The sequence below is a fragment of the Diplotaxodon limnothrissa genome, linkage group LG19 (assembly GCF_057381915.1).
Source record: "Diplotaxodon limnothrissa isolate DT_005_m linkage group LG19, D_limnothrissa_male_GT1.1, whole genome shotgun sequence".
NCBI classification, from domain to species: domain Eukaryota; kingdom Metazoa; phylum Chordata; class Actinopteri; order Cichliformes; family Cichlidae; genus Diplotaxodon; species Diplotaxodon limnothrissa.
This window is the reverse complement of record NC_140614.1, coordinates 11621840-11636571: the sequence shown is the minus strand read 5'-3', so window position 1 is coordinate 11636571 and position 14732 is coordinate 11621840. Positions and strand designations below refer to the sequence as shown.

At 41.9% G+C, this 14732-nt stretch overlaps 1 long non-coding RNA gene across 1 annotated transcript; it reads right to left on the bottom strand.

Moving 5' to 3' along the window:
• Positions 1-9880: 9880 nt before the first annotated feature.
• Positions 9881-11160, bottom strand: LOC146611820 (uncharacterized). Its single transcript, XR_014904937.1, has 3 exons — positions 10770-11160; positions 10524-10686; positions 9881-10405 (listed from the first exon to the last, which is right to left on the bottom strand). It is a non-coding gene; the product is annotated as an uncharacterized LOC146611820 (long non-coding RNA).
• Between the last annotated feature and the right edge of the window lie 3572 nt (positions 11161-14732).

Here is a 14732-nt window from a genome sequence, read left to right as displayed (position 1 = left end):
TGATTGTGACACTGTTAGCAAAATATTGCAACATTTATTTGTTTTGGACAGTTGGAAAGGTGTGTTTTCAATTCAGTTGCAGATATCAACTAATAAACTTCGTCCATGTAAATCACATCACACCCAGGTGACTGCCAAACACACACACACACAGCATCCATAAAGAATGATGATAGATTAAATTATTAGTTCATTAAGTGGTACACTGGATTATATTTACCCTTTCAGGCTCTGGATGTTTCAGGTCCAGATCATTGTTTGGAAAGCTGTTTGGTTGTGGCTTTAGGCAGCTCACAGTCTTCTGAATCTGGCTGGTCTCAGTCTTCGTGTGTAACAGATAGAGAATGAAGACAAAAGAACAGTAATCTGACAGTTACTAAAAATGCATCACTCAAGAGGATGAATAGACCATTTCACTATTGGCAAATAGCGTAAGGTACACATCGTGCATGAGAAACATTCATTAAAATCTGTCCTAGGTCAATGTTACCTCTTCAAAATCTTGCACTGAAGAAGAATGCATGGCTTCTGAGCCTTGCTGAGGCATTTCTTCATCAAGATCCTGCAACAAAGAAAAGATGGCACAAAGATTAGACCAAGTGCTCTTCTTGCAACTGTACTGGGCAGTCCTGTGCTTCTGTCTTTAATTTGCATGTGTGTGTGTGTGTGTGTGTGTGGGGGGGGGGGGGGGGGGGGGGGGGGGGCTTTCCACTCAAGAAATGTTTTCTTCTGAAAAAAATACTGGCTACAATAGTTAACAACTGATTCCTTTGCAATCATCCATCCTCTTCCACTTATCCTTATCAGGATTGTGGGGTAGCAGTTTTGGGGCCTATACCAGCTACCATAGGGCAGTACAACCTGGACAGATCACCAGTCTAACATGGAAGGACAAGCATTTGCATTCACACCAAAGGGCAGTTTTGAATCACCAGTTAACCTAACCCCATAAGCTACATCTTTGGACTGTGGGAAGAAGCCAGAGTACACAGCGAGAGAGCCCATGCACTACCAGCAGTAAAAAGTGCCTAAAACAAGTTAAGTTGTATAGTACTATCTATCTTAATGTTCAAGCCTGAGTTTCAAACCACATAGAAACAAAGCACATGTAGTCAGTTCTGCATGCTGTAGGTCAAACTGTCAAGAAATACGAGAAGACCCCTCCTAAAACCAGAGTGATGTCACCATGAAGCAAACTTTGACAGAGTCTCCCAATAACAGTGTGGTCCTCCTAAGTCACATTTGGGTGGTTAACACACACACACACACACACACTCAGATGTTATCCAGACTTGCACTTTGAAACAATGAAAAGGACCTACAAGCCACAGTCCATGTAAATCACATCACACCCAGGTGACTGCCAAACACAAACACACACACAGCATCCATAAAGAATGATGATAGATTAAATTATTAGTTCATTAAGTGGTACACTGGATTATATTTACCCTTTCAGGCTCTGGATGTTTCAGGTCCAGATCATTGTTTGGAAAGCTGTTTGGTTGCGGCTTTAGGCAGCTCACAGTCTTCTGAATCTGGCTGGTCTCAGTCTTCGTGTGTAACAGATAGAGAATGAAGACAAAAGAACAGTAATCTGACAGTTACTAAAAATGCATCACTCAAGAGGATGAATAGACCATTTCACTATCGGCAAATAGCGTAAGGTACACATCGTGCATGAGAAACATTCATTAAAATCTGTCCTAGGTCAATGTTACCTCTTCAAAATCTTGCACTGAAGAAGAATGCATGGCTTCTGAGCCTTGCTGAGGCATTTCTTCATCAAGATCCTGCAACAAAGAAAAGATGGCACAAAGATTAGACCAAGTGCTCTTCTTGCAACTGTACTGGGCAGTCCTGTGCTTCTGTCTTTAATTTGCATGTGTGTGTGTGGGGGGGGGGGGGGGGGGCTTTCCACTCAAGAAATGTTTTCTTCTGAAAAAAATACTGGCTACAATAATTAACAACTGATTCCTTTGCAATCATCCATCCTCTTCCACTTATCCTTATCAGGATTGTGGGGTAGCAGTTTTGGGGCCTATACCAGCTACCATAGGGCAGTACAACCTGGACAGATCGCCAGTCTAACATGGAAGGACAAGCATTTGCATTCACACCAAAGGGCAGTTTTGAATCACCAGTTAACCTAACCCCATAAGCTACATCTTTGGACTGTGGGAAGAAGCCAGAGTACACAGCCAGAGAGAGCCCATGCATTACAGCAGTAAAAAGTGCCTAAAACAAGTTAAGAAGTTGTATAGTACTATCTATCTTAATGTTCAAGCCTGAGTTTCAAAAAATTTCAACATAGAAACAAAGCACATGCAGTCAGCTCTGCATGCTGTAGGTCAAACTGTCAAGACATACGAGAAGACCCCTCCTAAAACCAGAGTGATGTCACCATGAAGCAAACTTTGACGGAGTCCCCCAATAACAGTGTGGTCCTCCTAAGTCACATTTGGGTGGTTAACACACACACACACACACACACTCTCAGATGTTATCCAGACTTGCACTTTGAAACAATGAAAAGGACCTACAAGCCACGGTCCATGTAAATCACATCACACCCAGGTGACTGCCAAACACACACACACACAGCATCCATAAAGAATGATGATAGATTAAATTATTAGTTCATTAAGTGGTACACTGGATTATATTTACCCTTTCAGGCTCTGGATGTTTCAGGTCCAGATCATTGTTTGGAAAGCTGTTTGGTTGCGGCTTTAGGCAGCTCACAGTCTTCTGAATCTGGCTGGTCTCAGTCTTCGTGTGTAACAGATAGAGAATGAAGACAAAAGAACAGTAATCTGACAGTTACTAAAAATGCATCACTCAAGAGGATGAATAGACCATTTCACTATCGGCAAATAGCGTAAGGTACACATCGTGCATGAGAAACATTCATTAAAATCTGTCCTAGGTCAATGTTACCTCTTCAAAATCTTGCACTGAAGAAGAATGCATGGCTTCTGAGCCTTGCTGAGGCATTTCTTCATCAAGATCCTGCAACAAAGAAAAGATGGCACAAAGATTAGACCAAGTGCTCTTCTTGCAACTGTACTGGGCAGGCCTGTGCTTCTGTCTTTAATTTGCATGTGTGTGTGTGTGTGTGTGTGTGTGTGTGTGGGGGGGGGGCTTTCCACTCAAGAAATGTTTTCTTCTGAAAAAAATACTGGCTACAATAGTTAACAACTGATTCCTTTGCAATCATCCATCCTCTTCCACTTATCCTTATCAGGATTGTGGGGTAGCAGTTTTGGGGCCTATACCAGCTACCATAGGGCAGTACAACCTGGACAGATCACCAGTCTAACATGGAAGGACAAGCATTTGCATTCACACCAAAGGGCAGTTTTGAATCACCAGTTAACCTAACCCCATAAGCTACATCTTTGGACTGTGGGAAGAAGCCAGAGTACACAGCGAGAGAGCCCATGCACTACCAGCAGTAAAAAGTGCCTAAAACAAGTTAAGTTGTATAGTACTATCTATCTTAATGTTCAAGCCTGAGTTTCAAACCACATAGAAACAAAGCACATGTAGTCAGTTCTGCATGCTGTAGGTCAAACTGTCAAGAAATACGAGAAGACCCCTCCTAAAACCAGAGTGATGTCACCATGAAGCAAACTTTGACGGAGTCTCCCAATAACAGTGTGGTCCTCCTAAGTCACATTTGGGTGGTTAACACACACACACACACACTCAGATGTTATCCAGACTTGCACTTTGAAACAATGAAAAGGACCTACAAGCCACAGTCCATGTAAATCACATCACACCCAGGTGACTGCCAAACACAAACACACACACAGCATCCATAAAGAATGATGATAGATTAAATTATTAGTTCATTAAGTGGTACACTGGATTATATTTACCCTTTCAGGCTCTGGATGTTTCAGGTCCAGATCATTGTTTGGAAAGCTGTTTGGTTGCGGCTTTAGGCAGCTCACAGTCTTCTGAATCTGGCTGGTCTCAGTCTTCGTGTGTAACAGATAGAGAATGAAGACAAAAGAACAGTAATCTGACAGTTACTAAAAATGCATCACTCAAGAGGATGAATAGACCATTTCACTATCGGCAAATAGCGTAAGGTACACATCGTGCATGAGAAACATTCATTAAAATCTGTCCTAGGTCAATGTTACCTCTTCAAAATCTTGCACTGAAGAAGAATGCATGGCTTCTGAGCCTTGCTGAGGCATTTCTTCATCAAGATCCTGCAACAAAGAAAAGATGGCACAAAGATTAGACCAAGTGCTCTTCTTGCAACTGTACTGGGCAGTCCTGTGCTTCTGTCTTTAATTTGCATGTGTGTGTGTGTGTGTGTGTTTGTGTGTGTGTGGGGGGGGGCTTTCCACTCAAGAAATGTTTTCTTCTGAAAAAAATACTGGCTACAATAATTAACAACTGATTCCTTTGCAATCATCCATCCTCTTCCACTTATCCTTATCAGGATTGTGGGGTAGCAGTTTTGGGGCCTATACCAGCTACCATAGGGCAGTACAACCTGGACAGATCGCCAGTCTAACATGGAAGGACAAGCATTTGCATTCACACCAAAGGGCAGTTTTGAATCACCAGTTAACCTAACCCCATAAGCTACATCTTTGGACTGTGGGAAGAAGCCAGAGTACACAGCCAGAGAGAGCCCATGCATTACAGCAGTAAAAAGTGCCTAAAACAAGTTAAGAAGTTGTATAGTACTATCTATCTTAATGTTCAAGCCTGAGTTTCAAAAAATTTCATCATAGAAACAAAGCACATGCAGTCAGCTCTGCATGCTGTAGGTCAAACTGTCAAGACATACGAGAAGACCCCTCCTAAAACCAGAGTGATGTCACCATGAAGCAAACTTTGACGGAGTCCCCCAATAACAGTGTGGTCCTCCTAAGTCACATTTGGGTGGTTAACACACACACACACACACACACACACACTCAGATGTTATCCAGACTTGCACTTTGAAACAATGAAAAGGACCTACAAGCCACGGTCCATGTAAATCACATCACACCCAGGTGACTGCCAAACACACACACACACAGCATCCATAAAGAATGATGATAGATTAAATTATTAGTTCATTAATTGGTACACTGGATTATATTTACCCTTTCAGGCTCTGGATGTTTCAGGTCCAGATCATTGTTTGGAAAGCTGTTTGGTTGCGGCTTTAGGCAGCTCACAGTCTTCTGAATCTGGCTGGTCTCAGTCTTCGTGTGTAACAGATAGAGAATGAAGACAAAAGAACAGTAATCTGACAGTTACTAATAATGCATCACTCAAGAGGATGAATAGACCATTTCACTATCGGCAAATAGCGTAAGGTACACATCGTGCATGAGAAACATTCATTAAAATCTGTCCTAGGTCAATGTTACCTCTTCAAAATCTTGCACTGAAGAAGAATGCATGGCTTCTGAGCCTTGCTGAGGCATTTCTTCATCAAGATCCTGCAACAAAGAAAAGATGGCACAAAGATTAGACCAAGTGCTCTTCTTGCAACTGTACTGGGCAGGCCTGTGCTTCTGTCTTTAATTTGCATGTGTGTGTGTGTGTGTGTGTGTGGGGGGGGGGGGGGGGGCTTTCCACTCAAGAAATGTTTTCTTCTGAAAAAAATACTGGCTACAATAGTTAACAACTGATTCCTTTGCAATCATCCATCCTCTTCCACTTATCCTTATCAGGATTGTGGGGTAGCAGTTTTGGGGCCTATACCAGCTACCATAGGGCAGTACAACCTGGACAGATCACCAGTCTAACATGGAAGGACAAGCATTTGCATTCACACCAAAGGGCAGTTTTGAATCACCAGTTAACCTAACCCCATAAGCTACATCTTTGGACTGTGGGAAGAAGCCAGAGTACACAGCGAGAGAGCCCATGCACTACCAGCAGTAAAAAGTGCCTAAAACAAGTTAAGTTGTATAGTACTATCTATCTTAATGTTCAAGCCTGAGTTTCAAACCACATAGAAACAAAGCACATGCAGTCAGCTCTGCATGCTGTAGGTCAAACTGTCAAGAAATACGAGAAGACCCCTCCTAAAACCAGAGTGATGTCACCATGAAGCAAACTTTGACGGAGTCTCCCAATAACAGTGTGGTCCTCCTAAGTCACATTTGGGTGGTTAACACACACACACACACTCAGATGTTATCCAGACTTGCACTTTGAAACAATGAAAAGGACCTACAAGCCACAGTCCATGTAAATCACATCACACCCAGGTGACTGCCAAACACAAACACACACACAGCATCCATAAAGAATGATGATAGATTAAATTATTAGTTCATTAAGTGGTACACTGGATTATATTTACCCTTTCAGGCTCTGGATGTTTCAGGTCCAGATCATTGTTTGGAAAGCTGTTTGGTTGCGGCTTTAGGCAGCTCACAGTCTTCTGAATCTGGCTGGTCTCAGTCTTCGTGTGTAACAGATAGAGAATGAAGACAAAAGAACAGTAATCTGACAGTTACTAAAAATGCATCACTCAAGAGGATGAATAGACCATTTCACTATCGGCAAATAGCGTAAGGTACACATCGTGCATGAGAAACATTCATTAAAATCTGTCCTAGGTCAATGTTACCTCTTCAAAATCTTGCACTGAAGAAGAATGCATGGCTTCTGAGCCTTGCTGAGGCATTTCTTCATCAAGATCCTGCAACAAAGAAAAGATGGCACAAAGATTAGACCAAGTGCTCTTCTTGCAACTGTACTGGGCAGTCCTGTGCTTCTGTCTTTAATTTGCATGTGTGTGTGTGTGTGTGTGGGGGGGGGGGGGGGGGCTTTCCACTCAAGAAATGTTTTCTTCTGAAAAAAATACTGGCTACAATAATTAACAACTGATTCCTTTGCAATCATCCATCCTCTTCCACTTATCCTTATCAGGATTGTGGGGTAGCAGTTTTGGGGCCTATACCAGCTACCATAGGGCAGTACAACCTGGACAGATCGCCAGTCTAACATGGAAGGACAAGCATTTGCATTCACACCAAAGGGCAGTTTTGAATCACCAGTTAACCTAACCCCATAAGCTACATCTTTGGACTGTGGGAAGAAGCCAGAGTACACAGCCAGAGAGAGCCCATGCATTACAGCAGTAAAAAGTGCCTAAAACAAGTTAAGAAGTTGTATAGTACTATCTATCTTAATGTTCAAGCCTGAGTTTCAAAAAATTTCAACATAGAAACAAAGCACATGCAGTCAGCTCTGCATGCTGTAGGTCAAACTGTCAAGACATACGAGAAGACCCCTCCTAAAACCAGAGTGATGTCACCATGAAGCAAACTTTGACGGAGTCCCCCAATAACAGTGTGGTCCTCCTAAGTCACATTTGGGTGGTTAACACACACACACACACACACTCAGATGTTATCCAGACTTGCACTTTGAAACAATGAAAAGGACCTACAAGCCACGGTCCATGTAAATCACATCACACCCAGGTGACTGCCAAACACACACACACACGGCATCCATAAAGAATGATGATAGATTAAATTATTAGTTCATTAAGTGGTACACTGGATTATATTTACCCTTTCAGGCTCTGGATGTTTCAGGTCCAGATCATTGTTTGGAAAGCTGTTTGGTTGCGGCTTTAGGCAGCTCACAGTCTTCTGAATCTGGCTGGTCTCAGTCTTCGTGTGTAACAGATAGAGAATGAAGACAAAAGAACAGTAATCTGACAGTTACTAAAAATGCATCACTCAAGAGGATGAATAGACCATTTCACTATCGGCAAATAGCGTAAGGTACACATCGTGCATGAGAAACATTCATTAAAATCTGTCCTAGGTCAATGTTACCTCTTCAAAATCTTGCACTGAAGAAGAATGCATGGCTTCTGAGCCTTGCTGAGGCATTTCTTCATCAAGATCCTGCAACAAAGAAAAGATGGCACAAAGATTAGACCAAGTGCTCTTCTTGCAACTGTACTGGGCAGTCCTGTGCTTCTGTCTTTAATTTGCATGTGTGTGTGTGTGGGGGGGGGGGGGGGGGGGGGGGGGGGGGGGCTTTCCACTCAAGAAATGTTTTCTTCTGAAAAAAATACTGGCTACAATAATTAACAACTGATTCCTTTGCAATCATCCATCCTCTTCCACTTATCCTTATCAGGATTGTGGGGTAGCAGTTTTGGGGCCTATACCAGCTACCATAGGGCAGTACAACCTGGACAGATCGCCAGTCTAACATGGAAGGACAAGCATTTGCATTCACACCAAAGGGCAGTTTTGAATCACCAGTTAACCTAACCCCATAAGCTACATCTTTGGACTGTGGGAAGAAGCCAGAGTACACAGCCAGAGAGAGCCCATGCATTACAGCAGTAAAAAGTGCCTAAAACAAGTTAAGAAGTTGTATAGTACTATCTATCTTAATGTTCAAGCCTGAGTTTCAAAAAATTTCAACATAGAAACAAAGCACATGCAGTCAGCTCTGCATGCTGTAGGTCAAACTGTCAAGACATACGAGAAGACCCCTCCTAAAACCAGAGTGATGTCACCATGAAGCAAACTTTGACGGAGTCCCCCAATAACAGTGTGGTCCTCCTAAGTCACATTTGGGTGGTTAACACACACACACACACACACTCAGATGTTATCCAGACTTGCACTTTGAAACAATGAAAAGGACCTACAAGCCACGGTCCATGTAAATCACATCACACCCAGGTGACTGCCAAACACACACACACACAGCATCCATAAAGAATGATGATAGATTAAATTATTAGTTCATTAAGTGGTACACTGGATTATATTTACCCTTTCAGGCTCTGGATGTTTCAGGTCCAGATCATTGTTTGGAAAGCTGTTTGGTTGCGGCTTTAGGCAGCTCACAGTCTTCTGAATCTGGCTGGTCTCAGTCTTCGTGTGTAACAGATAGAGAATGAATATACAGTGCATTTTTGAAGAGGCTTTTGAAACATTAAATAAACTGTATGAGAAAGATAAGTTTCAAGCTATTGTCTTTAAAATATTCACTGTCATGTATAGAGAATTTAAGGCCCTATGATTAAGAGACAAATAGTCAGTGTGATTTCTTTATTTTTTAAGCCATTGCTAAAGGAGTAAAACAATCACCTGTAGCAGCAACGAACTGTCACTAGGGCCCATTTATCTTCAAGGGACAAAATTTAAAATGAATCTAACTAAAGAGGCTACACAGCAAAATCTCCAGTGTTAAATTAACACTAGAGAGTGTCTATATGGGTCCACACAACACTGTTGAGTGTTGAATTAACACTTTTGACAGTGTTATATGTTTAAAAGTAACCTAGTCAGTTTTGAAGATTAACAAAGACTAACACTGAGCAGTGCTGATTTTCTAACACTGGAATATTTCTAACATTTTGAGTTATTTTCCAGTGTTAGAAAATCAGCACTGCTCAGTGTTAGCCATTGTTAATCTTCAAAACTGACTAGGTTACTTTTAAACATATAACACTGTCAAAAGTATTAATTTAACACTCAACAGTGTTGTATTTAACACTCAGAGGTGTGGACCCTTATAGACACTCTCCAGTGTTAATTTAACACTGGAGATTTTGCTGTGTAGAATCACATTAAACATCAATCACTGTTAAAATTTAGAAACCGAAAGCCATTTTTTATTTCTGCATACCTGCTGATATTTTTTTAGTGCTTTTAGAGGGCTTTGATGTGGCAGCCATCACAATTGCCTGTTTTCCATTAGTACCTACCCCTGTTTTTCCAGTAGGTTATAGTACCATGTAGTTTTTCAGTAACTACTGCACCAAGGTTCCAAGTGATCCAAAGTGATCAGAAAATTTGACATAGACTGAATGCCACCAGGTGGCTGGTCAATGGTGTCACTCGATAAGTTATGAGTGCGCCTCCTTCGTGAAAATCCAAGCCATCATTTTTGAAACTCTGAAATGTTTGAAATAGCGACCAAAATTAACAGCGTGATCCCTGAATTGAACACTAAAGTATAGACTGAGCAGCAGGCATTTTGTCACCTTGACGTCCATGCTTGCTGTGGCATTTATATCACTGGATGCTCGGCTGCATTGCTATAGTTACCCCAGGCACAGTAGGTGATACTCAATTTCAGTGAAAAACTAGATGCCCTAAGTCACGTTAAGCCAATTTGAGTAGGTACAAATGTAAAAATGGCTTAGGGTATGCAATTTATCAGTTCCAAAAAGTACAATTGTAGAAATACCTTGCATCTCCAGAGCCAATCCGAGTCACCATAATTATAGTCTATTTCTTCGCCTGGACTTATGTCTCTGCTTGCAAATAAGCATAGATGGGGCTTTCCATTGATATTTAATATTTTCATCTTAGCACTTGGACTGATGTGGTTGTCGTTGACAAGTCTGCCTAATGACCCATCTTCTTGAGATGCATCCACACTGTGGGGTTAGGCAAAAAAGTATTAGCTTAACTAGTTAGTTAGGAAGCTTTTTTTTTCATAAATCAAAAGCAATGTGTCATTTAATCTTAATCAAACTACACTGATATAATACGCACCACCAGAGTTTTCCATCAAACTTGAATTCAAACATGAACACCTTCAGGCTGTCATGATAAACTCTGTGTCTCCGCTCACATTCTTCTTTTGTTATGAGTTTACCTCTGTATTCCAAAAGAAAGTCTCCTTTTTGGAATGGAACAGTCGTGAAAATGCCCCGACCTGAATTGCAGAGGCATACCAAGTGAGTGACAAAAGACAAAGTGACAAACTCCAAATCTAATCCAAACTAAAGACCAACTTACCTTTGAAGGCATTTATGTAGTGGATATCAAGTCCCAGTTTGTCCCTTCCAGCAGAAACATGACAGACTGCATCCTCCCGTGGAGGAATGCGTCTCCTTCGCATGTTCTCCTGTACGATTGGCTGTATTACCAAAGCATATAAAGTATTACGATTATCGTCATCATTGTCATCATCATCAGTAGTAGCAGAACTAGCAGTAGTGTAGTTTACAGCATAAACACAGCTGACTTATTCATAGTGCTAATTTATGCCTTCTTTTAAAATGTTAAAGGCCTAGTACTCAAAATGGCGACATGTGACATTTCTGTAATGGCGACTGCAGAGAGTGATACAAGTACTGAGAAAGCTTAGGCATCAAAACTGTAAGAAGTTTTTTCTTCAGGCATATAAATAAATACACGACTAAATACACTTATACCCTTGCTTTTATTTTAGGGCTGTCAGCAGAATGACAGACATTGGACAAACTGCCCGAAATTAGCTAACAGCGACATCAGGGATTTTGACTCAGACTGTGCTGGTTTAATTGTTAATCGCGTTAGTCGCGATGTCGGCATTAACACGTTTAAGCCACAATAATGCTTTAACACCGAGTAAATCCTAACACGGGTTAGCCCGCTTTATCGCGTTGACGCGGTTAGTCGTCAGCCCTATTTTATTTACTCAATGACAAACGCTGGGGCCGTTTTACTTCTTCAAAGACTCACTAACAGTCCATAAAGCATAAATTAAACCAGTTTAATATAGGCCTGTGCACCTATAATTTCATATAGTATTAAAGTCATGGTGCATTTTACATTAAAAAAGGCTTACCTTTGTGTTTTTAATCCGTCTTCGTATTGCCGTCGACATACACTTGTTAAAGGGCACGCGCGCGAAAGTTGTGGCGCCGTTTCCTGTAGGTACCGCCTATATATATAGCCTACCAATCACAATGACTTCCGGCCGTGTGTATTGAAAATGTGTATTAAATTGCAGTACCTACACACATCCACTCTAACTCGAAACGTCGCTGTGCAATACACTGGAATACACAAAAATCAGGTGAGGGGTATAGGTGGACTTTTAAGAAAATCAGAAAATCTTTTAATTATAGTTTAATAAATGAATTTACACTACAGTTTAAGCAAATACAGGTCAAAAGATAAATAATGACCTCATAAGAAGTAGAAAAAATTATTATTTAGACACTTAAAAATGCATTTACAAGTCATGTTTTAGGGGGACACATGAATACACAGCAAAAAGTCGAAATGTCCCCGGAGCCCAGGTACAGCGCAGGTCAAATGTCAATCCATACCACATAGACGCACTCACACACACACACACACACACTGATCAACATTCCTCTGATATGAACAGACATATTCACTAGGGGTGCAACGGTACACAAAATTCACGGTTTGGTTCATACTTTGGTGTCACGGTTCGATATTTTTTCGATACAAAAAAAAATGTTCATGCCTTTTTAATTTGTCATTTATTAAAATTATAAATATATATTTTAACTAAAAAGTACAGTTTTTAAATTATTATAATGAATCTGATTGAGGAATCACTCATCTTTGGAAAAGAGTTTGATGTAGGATGCTGTCAGAGTAAATGTGCAGTCATATTCATTGTGTTCCCACTAGTGCTGTCAGCGTTAATCTCGTTGAAATTACATTAACGCCACAACACGGCAAATCTCCGTTAACGAGCTACCGCGGATCGCCCCGTGCGTGGGGCTGGACGGCCAACACGTTAACGAGCTAACTGCGCTAACACACTAGCTCCCACCCATGTAATTGAGCATTGCGTGGCACATCCAACATACTGTTTTACTTTTGTCCATGACGCGCTTACCTTCAGGGTCATACGTCACATGAAAACCAAAATAGCTCCAAACGCCAGATCTGAATGAGGGTGGGGGAGGTTCAATTTGCCATGTTGCAAGGAGAGCTTAACTTTTGTCTCGCTAGCTTGCGCTGCGCTCAGTGGATCTGCGGTCAACAGTGCAGCCTAGGCGGAGTAGTCGAGCGCAGATCCACTGAGCGCTCAACACAGACAGCATCGTCAGAAGAAAAGTTGATAAAATAAATTAAAAATTTTGTATCGTTCGATACATATGCGTACCGAACCGAAAGCACTGTATCGAACGGTTCAATATCGATACGAGTATCGTTGCACCCCTAGTATTCACTGTTGTATTACCCTTATATACAGTGGGGCAAAAAAGTATTTAGTCAGCCACCGATTGTGCAAGTTCCCCCACCTAAAATGATGACAGAGGTCAGTAATTTGCACCAGAGGTACACTTCAACTGTGAGAGAGAGAATGTGAAAAAAAAAATCCATGAATCCACATGGTAGGATTTGTAAAGAATTTATTCGTAAATCAGGGTGGCAAATAAGTATTTGGTCAATAACAGAAATACAACTCAATACTTTGTAACATAACCTTTGTTGGCAATAACAGAGGTCAAATGTTTACTATAGGTCTTTACCAGGTTTGCACACACAGTAGCTGGTATTTTGGCACATTCCTCCATGCAGATCTTCTCGAGAGCAGTGATGTTTTGGGTCTGTCGCCGAGCAACACGGACTTTCAACTCCCGCCACAGATTTTCTATGGGGTTGAGGTCTGGAGACTGGCTAGGCCACTCCAGGACTTTCAAATGCTTCTTACGGAGCCACTCCTTTGTTGCCCGGGCGGTGTGTTTTGGATCATTGTCATGTTGGAAGACTCAGCCTCGTTTCATCTTCAAAGTTCTCACTGATGGAAGGAGGTTTTGGCTCAAAATCTCACGATACATGGCCCCATTCATTCTGTCCTTAACACGGATCAGTCGTCCTGTCCCCTTGGCAGAAAAACAGCCCCATAGCATGATGTTTCCACCCCCATGCTTCACAGTAGGTATGGTGTTCTTGGGATGCAACTCAGTATTCTTCTTCCTCCAAACACAACGAGTTGAGTTTATACCAAAAAGTTCTACTTTGGTTTCATCTGACCACATGACATTCTCCCAATCCTCTGCCGTATCATCCATGTGCTCTCTGGCAAACTTCAGACGGGCCTGGACATGCACTGGCTTCAGCAGCGGAACACGTCTGGCACTGCGGGATTTGATTCCCTGCCGTTGTAGTGTGTTACTGATGGTGACCTTTGTTACTTTGGTCCCAGCTCTCTGCAGGTCATTCACCAGGTCCCCCTGTGTGGTTCTGGGGTCTTTGCTCACCGTTCTCATGATCATTTTGACCCCACGGGATGAGATCTTGCGTGGAGCCCCAGATCGTGGGAGATTATCAGTGGTCTTGTATGTCTTCCATTTTCTGATGATTGCTCCCACAGTTGATTTCTTCACACCAAGCTGCTTGCCTATTGTAGATTCACTCTTCCCAGTCTGGTGCAGGTCTACAATACTTTTCCTGGTGTCCTTCGAGAGCTCTTTGGTCTTGGCCATGGGAGAGTTTGGAGTCTGACTGTTTGAGGCTGTGGACAGGTGTCTTTTATACAGCTGATGAGTTCAAACAGGTGCCATTCATACAGGTAACGAGTGGGGGACAGAAAAGCGTCTTACAGAAGACGTTACAGGTCTGTGAGAGCCAGAGATTTTCCATGTTTGAGGTGACCAAATACTTATTTTCCACCCTAATTTACGAATAAATTCTTTACAAATCCTACCATGTGAATTCATGGATTTTTTTTTCCACATTCTGTCTCTCACAGTTGAAGTGTACCTCTGGTGCAAATTACTGACCTCTGTCATCATTTTAAGTGGGGGAACTTGCACAATCGGTGGCTGACTAAATACTTTTTTGCCCCACTGTATAAATAAAGACAAGAGCAGAAACAGAGCGTGAGTCACAGGGCCCCCACTCTCGTATGAGCGCTCTGTGACTGCCCTTGCAAGTAAAAACTGCAGCGTGTGTGTTTTCACTCTCTCACTCTCTTTAGAATACATCTCTTGACAGTTTCCACCG